We start from the raw sequence: 12,221 nt of genomic DNA on the forward strand, positions 1-12,221 counted from the left end.
ACTGATAACAAAAATATACGAGGGATTGTTAGCAACAATTCAGAACCATGCCTCCCTTAGAAGCCGCAGGAGATGGGGGGAAGACATTGGGGATTTATATGAAGATCAGTGGAAGAGGGCGCTTGAATCTGTCCCGGTGGTATCCGTCTCTGCGTCGCATAAACTGTCGCAACTTTTTATACTACACAGGGCTTACAGAACCGCACCACAACTACATAGATGGGGAAGAAGGGATACTCCTATGTGTCCAAAATGTAAGGCCCAGCAGGGGGACTTCATACATTTGATTTGGAGATGCCCAAAGCTTTATAGGTACTGGGAGGAAGTATCACAGTGCATTACTAGAGTGGCACAGGTACCAGTTCCATTGGATCCCTTAGTATATCTGCTAGGGGCTATTGACCCGGGAGAGTACACAAAAGGAAAGTATTATATGATAACAAGACTGCTGTATTTGGCAAGAAAACTCATAGCACAATATTGGATGGCCCCCGGGGTCCCCACGGGGAAACAATGGATTGCGTATGTCAACTCCCTGTTGGGTAGAGAACATCTGGCCTACAAACGAAGGAAAGCAGAGGGCAAATTTGAGGAGATTTGGTATTCCTGGTTGAGAGACGTGAGGGTCGCACCACCAAAACTGGTGTTGGATAGATTATCTATGTAGAGTGCAGAGGGGGGGGAGGGGATGGGATATAGAAACGTACATTGGAATCTTATAGGAATATAAAAATGTTGTATAATGTATGTCATCTGAACTGTAATGGATGCCGAATAGGCATATCTATATATGAAATTAAAAAAGATAAAAATTAAAATGGATAAAAAAAAATAAAAAAATTATGTGACTGCTTTTTGTTCTGCTGGAACAATTTTTCCCCACAATTTGGTAAAATGAATACAACTTTTTTTTCTGGAATGCTTTATAAATAAGACAGCCAATTTCTTCATTAAAAATGTATGGCCATACAGATGCTTTATAAATCAGCTCCATGGCATGGATGAAAAAATAGAGTATCTGACATAAGTGTAGAAGGGTGTTAAAATGGCCAAAAATGTAGAGCACCCACTTGGGGGAGAGAGGAAATTGAAGATATTGTGGATAGAACTGTGACAAAAGCTAGTGCAGGTGCAGGAGAGAGAGCTGCAATGCACATGTGTGCAAACTGTTTACTGTGGGAAACACTGCTGAGACCATATGCAGTTGGTAGAGATATTCTTACATTATTAGTATCTACAACCCAAGATGTGGTCATTATTGTGTGAACAATGTTTGAGCTGTATATTGTAATACACATCTCTAGAAGGTGTCAGATCGGAAAGGAGGCACATTTGTTTGTCTGCTACATTTATTTAGGATGACAGAATCCCTCAGTAGGGAAAGAAATTTTGCTGAAAAAATACAATTTTTTTCCTGCATCTTTCTGCCTGTACCATCATATAGGCTGTCTGTCTGAAAGCTGCTGGGCTTGTGAATGTTAGCACAATGCCCTTGCAATTCAGAACTACAAGAGCTGCCTTGTAGAGCATTCATTCACAGGAAACTGTGAATGAATGACATGTCTGTGTAGGAGGGGCCCCCACATGACTGTACTCTTTTTAAAAAGAGACAGTAGGTGCGGAGAGGCAATCCCCTGACTGCTCTCACGGGGATGGGCGACTGGCAGCATTTTACATGGTCCCTCTAGATACAGGTGATTTAGCCTTCAAAACTCTTTTATTCAAGGGAATGGCTGAAAAAAAAGCAGCCAGTCATGGTGTGAATTGTGTTGTGAGCAATTGGTTGAGGTTGATAATTCAGATCTGGGCTCTGCCTTTGGCACTGATCATTCCTAAAAAACACCAACAGGTTCTCCAATGAAAACAGGTGGTTTCAATATATAATTCTAGGATTTTCTAGGGGTTTAGCTTTGGTGGTAATTTTGAAGCACATTTACTGCCTCTCAGTAACAGTGGAGATAAACTATATGTGTAAAATGTGAATTCCTTCATTTAGTTCTAAATCCAACAACAAGTTAACACAGTAATTGAGCTTCTTATGTGCTCAAGCTAATGCTGCAACTGTGCTAAAATCAGAATGTTCATTCATTTGAATTAGAATTCTGCAATCTGCAAACACCTGCATTCACCACCACATCACTGCAGAAGGGGAACATCAGCTTATGCTTGCCAAATCTTCAGTTCTGTTGGATCAAGGACTAGCTAAAACTGTACAGCACATCACCTATATGATCAAAACATATCTGCAAGGACTGGGGGCCCGTATTGAGACGATTGAAACCAAGCTGGACAGTACTATATCCCGTACTAACCAAAATACCTTCTGCATTGAAAGTTTGCAACAACTGGACCTGGCCCTAGATAAGATTGATGATTTGGAAAACAGGTGCAGGCGATATAATCTCCATATAAGGGGTTTGCCAGAGAAAGATGTGGACACTGCTGTTCATACATTCCTAAAGGATCTGATCCTCATTGCCTAGATCTGGACAGGGCCTATTGGGCCTTACAGCCTCAGAGCCAGGAGGGCCCACCATGCGATATCATCATTAAACCGCATTATTATAAAACCAAGGAGTTGGTGATGCAAAAAGCCAGAGGCCCCTACGCTGTCTATCCTGGGACATGATATGCAAGTGTTTGGGGATATTTCTCAGTTTACAGCTGAAAAATGCACAATTTCAAACCATTGCTGCCGGTACCCCAACGTAAAGCCATTAAATACAGATAGGCATTCCTCTTTCATTTATGCTTTACTTACACTGAACTGTTGGTATAAAGATATGAAACCGCCCCTAATATCCTGTACCACCACTGCGCCAAAGAAAAAAATTTGAAATAAAAGCTGCTGCTTAAAAAATAATAATGATAAACTAAATTTCAACCTATAAACCAAACTGTGAAAATAGGACAAAATTGTAGCGCTCATGAGATCAGTACCCAAGTACCAATCACTAAATAACTGTAAACAAATCTCTAGTGATAAAATTAATATATATACACACAGTATGGGGCAGATCCACGTACCTGCGCGCAATAATACGACGGGCGCAGTGTATCTAAGTATCTAAGGGCGCCCTTTCTGAGGAAGCGTTTTTCACGCAACGCGTCCAGGGGGTCAGGAGCTATTTCACGTCGCTCGGCGCTGTGTCCCAGGAACTCTTCCGCCTGCCTAATTGTTTACACGCTTGTTTGAATCGTGGAGTTTGTGAGTACCCTGTACATCTTTTTAAAATTAAACGTTTTATGACCCAGCGGAGGCTCTTAGATTGTGTCTTTCTCTCCATATGTCCCTGACCATTTGATATGGCTGCCTAATGAGGATTCGACCAGTTCATCAGATCCCTGTGTTTAAAATGAAAAGTTTTATGACCCAGCGGAGGCTCTTAGATTGTGTCTTTCTCTCCATATGTCCCTTACCATTTGATATGGCTGCCTAATGAGGATTCAATCAGTTCATCAGCTCCCTGTGTTTTACATGCTTTAATGACCATTTGGTAAAACAGTGGTCTTACAACAAGGTGAGAGTACCCAATCACACTGGTGGAGGAGCACAATTTCAGTTGTGGGTGTCTCTTTTTCTTTTTCACATGGTGAAGATTTCTAAAGTTCCGATCGTTGGATCTGCTCTTTAATGTGGATTTCTTTTTTTGTGGATTACTTTACAGTGGACTTTCTATCCTATGCGGACTTGTGCACTTATATACTTAACATTGAGTACGCCTCATAACAGTAGCTTTAACTATACGCAGGAAAAAGCCGAACGCAAACGACGTAAAACAATGCGCCGGCCGGACGTACGTTCGTGGATCGCCGTAACTAGCTAATTTGCATACTCGACGGAAACGCCACCTAGCGGCCGCCGAAAAATTGCATCTTAGATCCGACGGCATACTAAGACGTACGCCTGTCCGATCCAGCCGAGATGCCGTCGTATCTTGTTTTTTAGATACAAAATAAAGATACGACGTGCAAAATTTGAAATTACGCGGCGTATCAATAGATACGCTGGCATAATTGTTCTGTGGATCTGCCCCTGTGTATATATATATAATAGTCCCACATGACTAATTAATAAATAAATTAATAGTCCATAAAGTGAAGTGATATTCAAACCAGATTCAATCTTCCACCCCACTGCCGTGCTTGTGACACACCCCTCTGGAATCGCACTCACCAGCTAAAATTGCCTCCCACTCTCGTGTTTGGCTCAAGAGCTTGTTAATTAGTGGATGGTCGTTTAACCCTTTGGAGTTCTAATTAAGAAGCTCTTGAGCCGAACACAAGAGTGGGAGGCAATTTTAGCTGGTAAATGCGATTCCAGAGGGGTGGTGTCACAAGCACGGCGGTGGGGTGGAAGATTTTAAGAAGATTGAATCTTGCTTGAATATCACTTCCTTTTATGGACTATTAATGTATTTATTAATTAGTCACATGGGACTATTTATATACAGTCCTGATCAAAATTTTAAGACCACTTGAAAAATGGCAAAAAATCATATTTTACATTGTTGGATCTTAACAAGGTTCCAAGTAGAGCTTCAACATGCAACAAGAAGAAATGAGTAAGACAAACCAGTTTTTGAGCATTCAATTAATTGAAAATAACAAATAAACTGAAAAAGGCTGTTTTTCAGCTGATGAAAAGTTTAGGACCACACCTCCAAAAAAAAACTAAACCCCCCAAAACAGAAATCCAACTTCCAAACATGAACTCAGTAATGAGTAGCTCCGCCGTTATTGTTGATCACTTATAAAAAAATTTGTTTTGGCATGCTTGATGCAAGCGTTTTCATGAGGTGAGTGGGAACGGTTCTCCAAGTGGTGAAGATAGCCGCACGAAAACCATCTACTGTCTGGAACTGTTGTCCATTTTTGTAAACTTCCCTTGCCATCCATCCCCAAAGGTTCTCAAATGGATTTAGATCAGGGGAACATGCAGGATGGGCCAAAAGAGTGATGTTATTCTCCTGGAAGTCCCTTGTCCTGCGGGCATTGTGTACTGTAGCGTTGTCCTATTGAAAAACCTAGTCGTTACCACACAGACGAGGGCCCTCAGTCATGAGGAATGCTCTCTGCAACATCTGGACATAGTCAGCGGCCGTTTGACGCCCCTGCACTTCCTGAAGCTCCATTGTTCCACTGAAGGAAAAAGCACCCCAGACCATTATGGCGCCCCCTCCACTTTGGCGCATAGAAAACATCTCAGGTGGGATCTGCTTGTCATGCCAGTAACGTTGGAAACCATCAGGACCATCAAGGTTACATTTTTTCTCATCAGAGAATAAAACTTTCAATAAAACGTCCAAACGAGCAGTTCTGTGGCGTTCAAGGAGACAAGGTTTTCGAAGACGTTTTTTGTTTTTGAAGCCCTTCAGTCTCAGATACCGTCTGATGGTTATGGGGCTGCAGTCAGCACCAGTAAGGGCCTTAATTTGGGTCGAGGATCGTCCAGTGTCTTGATGAGAGACCCTGCTTATGCAGTTCAGCAACCCGACCACGTTCAAAAAGGGAGAGGTTTTTTGCCTTTGCCATCACAACGTGTGACTACCTGACAGAAATTGAACAATGAATCCACATCTTTGCACAGATTTGGCCTTTTAAAGGCATGTGGTCCTAAACTTTTGATCAGCTGAAAAACAGCCTGTTTCAGTTTATTCGTTATTTTCAATTAATTGAATGCTCAAAAAATGTTTTGTCTCACTCTCATTTCTTCTTGTTGCATGTTGAAGCTCTACTTGGAACCTTGTTGAGATCCAACAATGTAAAATATGATTTTTTTGCCATTTTTTAAGTGGTCTTAAACTTTTGATCAGGACTGTATATTTATTCGGTTTATCACTAGTGATTTGTTTACAGTTATTTTGTGATTGGTACTTAGGTACTGATCTCACGAGCGCTACAATTTTGTCCTATTTTCACAGTTTGGTTTATAGGTTGAAATTCAGTTCATCATTATCCTTCACTTACGCCAACAAACCTTACTCCTTCTCTTCATTTGTATATGGCGAAGCTCTTTTTCTATGGCTGGGTTTTATTCGCCAGGAAGGATCCACTTCGGAATCTACTGCGCCTGCTGGCCCCAACCGCCGTGGAGAATCGATTCGTCTTCTCTCACTATTATGGTATCAAGTATCCTATGGTCGGAAGAGATCGTCCAGACACCCTTGAAGCTTATGACTGATAAGAGCTTTTATTTCTGACGACACCTTTTGGATGAAAAGAACTTTGCTGTTCTTTGGGGTTACTCCTTTGAAGTTATATAGGACTTTCTACGATTTTTTTTTGGGGATATTTTGACTTTACATGATCTATCTTTATGCCTATCACCTTTTGTATGGTCTCCACACAGGTAACCTAGTCTAGTCATGGTACAGGGTGATAGTTACACGTGGCTGTGGTTCCTCTGCCCTGTCTGGTTCATTCCTTGGCCACGTGTGGCAGGGGGTAATGGCTGTGGTTCGGGCAGAGACTAGGGCATTTAGGTTTTTTAGAGCATTTCCGATGTTTTCCAACTAGTCATAAGTTTTTGTCCTATGCTGTATTTGCTAAGTGAGCTAAGGCCTGGCCAGGTGGTTGTGCGCACCCACTCGAGCCACTCTGATGATTAAGGCTTCTGGCCTGAGTTTCGTGTCACGCAGGTTTGGGGTGTGAAACTTCTTTGCCCTAGCCTGGAGGCTTAGTTTGGTCTCCTGGCTATGGTATTTGTGTATATATGTCTCCTTTTATTTTGTGTTGTCTTATCTACTTTTCTTTAACTTTTTTCTTCTTTTGCTGTTTGGAGATCTAGGTTTATTTATCCTCCTTCTCTGCCAAGGAGCTGGAGCGGTTGGACCATACGATGGATAATACTGTGGGTTGGGGTAAGTGGCAAACTATGCGGTATGACATTCTTAGCACACCATGAGTACCTCTAGGCCTTTAGTTACCCCATGTAGGGTAATCTCTCAACACCCAGGGCCTAAATTCTCCTGTCAAACGTTGGAAGGCATTTTAGTATTACCAAACCTGCAGAGCAGAGGTCTTGCTACTTCAATAAACAAATTTTCCCCGATCCTATAGACCAGGGGTGTCCAAACTTTTTTCAAAGCTGGCCAGATTTGATGAAGTAAACATTCGTGAGGGCTGACCATATTGTCTGACATTCTTTGAACCATTAAAATTCGGTCCAAGTGTGTTCGTCTGAGCACTAATACACAACCCAACAAGAATTCTCTTGCCTTTGTGGCTGTGTGTGGTAAAGAGATGAGCTTGGATATACTGTATATCTCTTTTGTGGCCCCAATGAATCCCCGAGCGCTGCTCAGGAATAAGGATGAGCTTGGGTGTGTTATTTGAATATACTGTATTTATTGGCGTATAACTCGCACAGGCTTAACATTGCCATGAATGCAGCCTTGCATGTGCCATGAATGCAGCCTCGCATGTGCCATGAATGCACCCTTGCATGTGCCATGAATGCAGCATTAAGTGTGCCATCAGTGCAGCCTGATTGATGCCCATCTGCAGCCTCGGAGGGGACAGGGAGGGGGGGATGAGTGCCGATAGATTACAAACAGGAGAATCTCTTGTTTACTCAGTTACCTCTTTAATACAAACAGTCATTCAATGGCATCCCAGGAGACTGGACTTCCCATTACAGATGCCGCTGAGTAAACAGGAGATTCTCTTCATGTAATCTGATGGCACTTGTCCCGCCCCCTCCCTGACCCCTCCGAGGCAGTGCTGGGGGCCCCTGGGGACCACAAACAATATATATATATCCAAATCCCCAGGGGGGGGATATTAAATCACCAGGGGGGCCGCAATTGGCCCTCGGGCCGGACTTTGGCCTTCCCTACTATAGACCATCCTTCCTGCACAAACATTTTCCATTTATTTTAGCTGACGCTCCAGATACAACTAGAGGAGTAGCGAAATTTGTTTTTTTAAAAAAGGGTTTCTTTCACACTTAAACAAGAAATAAGAGACCCTGAGAGCCGGTTCACACTGGGGCGATCCGACTTCCAGCGCGACTTCCAGAGGCGATTCCGACACAACTTGAATGTGAACCACAGGGCGACCTGAGGCGATCTGGGGCGATTTATAAATCGCCTCCAGGACAGGGAATGTCAGAAATGGACAATCAGAGCTACTAAGCTCTTCTGACATCATTCTTCTTCCTGTTTGTTTTTTTCTTCCCTGTTTTCCTGTGTCTAAAATGCTCTCTGTGCGTTACAATAGATCAGGGATCTATTGTTGGGGGATCTGTTGTTCCTGCCAGGGATCTAGTTTGTCAAGGATCTATTGTTCTCATGTGAACTTGTGTTCCGATCAGGGATCTATTGTTGTTGAGGGATCTGTTGTTCCTGCCAGGGATCTAGTTTTGTCAAGGATCGATTGTTCTCATGTGAACTTGTGTTCCGATCAGGGATCTATTGTTGTTGAGGGATCTGTTGTTCCTGCCAGGGATCTAGTTTTGTCAAGGATCTATTGTTGTTCTCATGTGAACTTGTGTTCCTTTCAGGGATCTATTGTTGTTGGGGGATCTATTGTTCATGCTATTGAGCTAATGTTGTCAATGATCTATTGTTGTTCTCATGTGAACTAGTGTTCCGATCAGGGATCTATTGTTGTTGGGGGATCTGTTGTTCCTGCCAGGGATCTAGTGTTGTCAATGATCTATTGTTGTTCTCATGTGAACTCTTGTTCCGATCAGGGATCTATTGTTGTTGGGGGATCTGTTGTTCCTGTCAGGGATCTAGTTTTGTCAAGGATCTATTGTTGTTCTCATGTGAACTTGTGTTCCGATCAGGGATCTATTGTTGTTGGGGGATCTGTTGTTCCTGCCAGGGATCTAGTTTTGTCAAGGATCTATTGTTGTTCTCATGTGAACTTGTGTTCCTTTCAGGGATCTATTGTTGTTGGGGGATCTATTGTTCATGCTATTGAGCTAATGTTATCAATGATCTATTGTTGTTCTCATGTGAACTAGTGTTCCGATCAGGGATCTATTGTTGTTGGGGGATCTGTTGTTCCTGCCAGGGATCTAGTTTTGTCAAGGATCTACTGTTGTTCTCATGTGAACTTGTGTACCTTTCAGGGATCCATTGTTTTTGGGGGACCTATTGTTCATGCCAGGGATCTAGTGTTGTCAAGGATCTATTGTTATCATGTGAACTAGTGTTCCGATCAGGGATCTATTGTTGTTCTTGTCATTTGAAGTAGTGTTCCTGTTAGGGATCTACTTTTTTGGGGAATCTATGGTTCCTGTCTGCATCTACTATTGCCAGCATGGGATATACTGTTCCTGCCAGGGGATCTATTGATGCCGCCATTCTCTGTGCAAACAAGTGGCATGTGTGGAACTACAACCAGCATGCCTAGGCAAGGAAAATAGACATATAATAAAAAGGTTAAACTTACTTTTGGCAGTGCGGTCGGTCTCAGACAATATGCCCCAATCCTTAAAGGTCAGGCGAGAAATGTCCAGCCAGGCATTGTCCCTCTTCATTTGGTCCTTGTAAAAGGGGTCCCTCTTGTCGTAGAGGCATGGTCTCTCTTTTACCAGCCTTATAAGGGACTCATTATCCACGGCCTCTTTCCAAACTCTGGCAGCAATGGTGCAAACAGAGACAACGTACTAAGAAAGTGAAAGTAATCCGTGCCAAGAAGGTGGGAAGAAGGTGGGGGCTGCCTGGGGACAGGGGAGTACCTGGTGGCTTCTGGGTAAATTCCTCTCTGCTTCTGGCAATATCGCCTCACTATGAACAGGGATCAGACTTCAAAAGCTACTTCCATTGAAATCAATGGGTAGGAATCGCCTACAAGTCGGATTGAAGTCGTACAGGAACTTCTTTTGAAGTCGGATTGCCTTGAGTCGTGTGTATTAACACCACTCCCATTCACTTGCATTGTTTTTCTTGACAGCACGACTTGGGACGACTTGAGGCGATTTCAAGTCGGATCCAAAATCGCCCCAGTGTGAACCGGCTCTGAAGGGAGGTTTGTGTTGGTTACAGTTGGGGGAAAGCTCTGTTCCTTTGTTTCCCATTATGCTAGGGGCATGTTGGTCAGGCCTCCTTTTTTAATAAATTGCTCAGACCCTGACCCCCCACCTAGAGGGGCAGATTATATTTGGTGGAGATACCAATCTAGCTTTAGACTTATCATCCTTTGTTCACAACAATTTGATGCTTAATGATGCTTATCTGCTGGTGTGGAGACATCTGAATATGTGTAAAACAATAAGGGCAAGCCACAAAGCTGTAATGCGGGGGAAGTTGATTCAGTTGTCTTTACAGCTTAACCAGACTTATCATTAACAAATCCAGACATTATACTGAGCATCTGCAATTGCAATCTTTGCTTTGGAATCAAACGTTTCCCGGACCCAGCCCTGCTCCAACACATTGAACAGGACCAAAACGGAGAAGAGCATCCGTTGGGTCTCAACTAAATTTTATACGCATAAAGATAAGATTGGTCCATAAACGTATTCCTCGTATGAGAACCTATGCGGTTCCTAAGATCCGCTGCTCTGATGGGAGATATTCCCAGAACCCCTGTAAAGTGCTTGAGACCTTTAGGAATTTTTACTCTTCCCTGTACCAGACCCCAGGGGGCGTAGATTTCCCGGCTTGTGCTCAATACCTGGAGGGCCTAGTGCTCCCTAAAATATCTGTGGCATATAGAACACATATGGAGGCTCCTTTCATGGCACAGGAGGTTTTGGCTGCTATTAAATCTACGAAAACTGGCTCTGCCCCGGGGCCTGATAGTTTCCAGCTCTATATTACCGTAAATTTAAGGATGGCCTGATCCCTCATTTGGTGAAATATTTTAATGCTATCCGAGGTGGAGCCCCTTTAGATTCCTCTTCATATATGTGACATACATTTCAGTGGTTACAAAGCCTAATAAGGATCCAGGAGAGGTTGACAATTATTTTGCTTATTGACAACGATCTTAAATTGTTTACAAAGGTTTTGGCCAATAGATTGTCTTCCTTTATTAGTTCTTATGTTCATAAGGATCAGGTGGGCCACATCCCAAGTTGTAAAGGGACGGATCAAATTTGGAGAGCGGAGGATATTATTTCTCTGCTGCAGTCAGGCTGGTCTGGAGGTCCCCCTCAGGAAGGCCTTCGCTTGTCTGTTGATTTGCAAAAGACTTGGTCTCTTGGACATATATGTTTCAGGTCTTGGAGTCATGGAGCTTTGACACACTTTTTGTAAAATCTTGGGCACTTTGTATTCTAAACTGCAAGCTAAGGTCAGACTGATGGGACATTTTTCCGACCCAATTGCAATTAAACATAGCCTACGGGAGGTGTGCCAGCCATCCCCTATTTGCGGATTATATGTTGTTGTTTGTAACTTCCCCCCTTACCTCAATTCGAATATAATCAGAATACTACGTGACTTTGGTAAGGTATCTGGGCTCAGGGTAAATGAGAGAAAGTCCTCTGCTATGAACGTTAATATCCCTGCAAAAATTGTATTCACACCTTTAAAATCCTCTCCCCTTTCAATGGCACTTGGATGCCCTCCAATATCTGGGAGTTAATCTGTCCCCTTTTTATGCATTGTTATATGCGGTCAATTATCCTTCGTGCTTTAAACGTTTAGAGCGGTTGCTTTCTAGTTGGGCCCTTAAAGATCCATGGCTTGGTAGGATCCACGCGGTCAAAATTACCCTAATACCCAGACTCCAATTTACTTTGGTCCCTACCGGTTGCTATGGCTAGGACGAATCTCAAGTGCTTTCAAACCAAAGTGTTGAAATGTATCTGGGGTTCTAAGGGTCCTAGATTGGCTTGTGCCACTTTGTATGTGCCTAGATCCAAAGAGGCTTGGTTGTTCCTGATTTCTACGCGTATTACAGGGCAGCACAATTGATGCAATTTTCCATTGTTTATTCCCGCCCCATGAGAGATCGAATTGGGTACAGTTAGAGCGGCAGGCGGCTTCGTCCTATACAATGATTACTTACTATGGTGTCCCTTTAAAATTAGACCTTTGATTCAGTTACCCACGCTATCTTGTTCTTTGACGTTCTGGGACCAATTGTAGCCCAATTTTCTGTTAATTTCCAAATATACTTCATTGGCACATATATTTCATAATCCTGATTTTCCTCCAGGTAGGGATATTAAGGCATTTAAATGGTGGACAAACAAAGGTCTGTACCGCATCGGTAATTTTTTTACTCACCGTGGGCCATTCACCTCATCTCATTGT

This window comes from Rana temporaria, chromosome 4 (genome assembly GCF_905171775.1).
Source record: "Rana temporaria chromosome 4, aRanTem1.1, whole genome shotgun sequence".
NCBI lineage: Eukaryota > Metazoa > Chordata > Amphibia > Anura > Ranidae > Rana > Rana temporaria.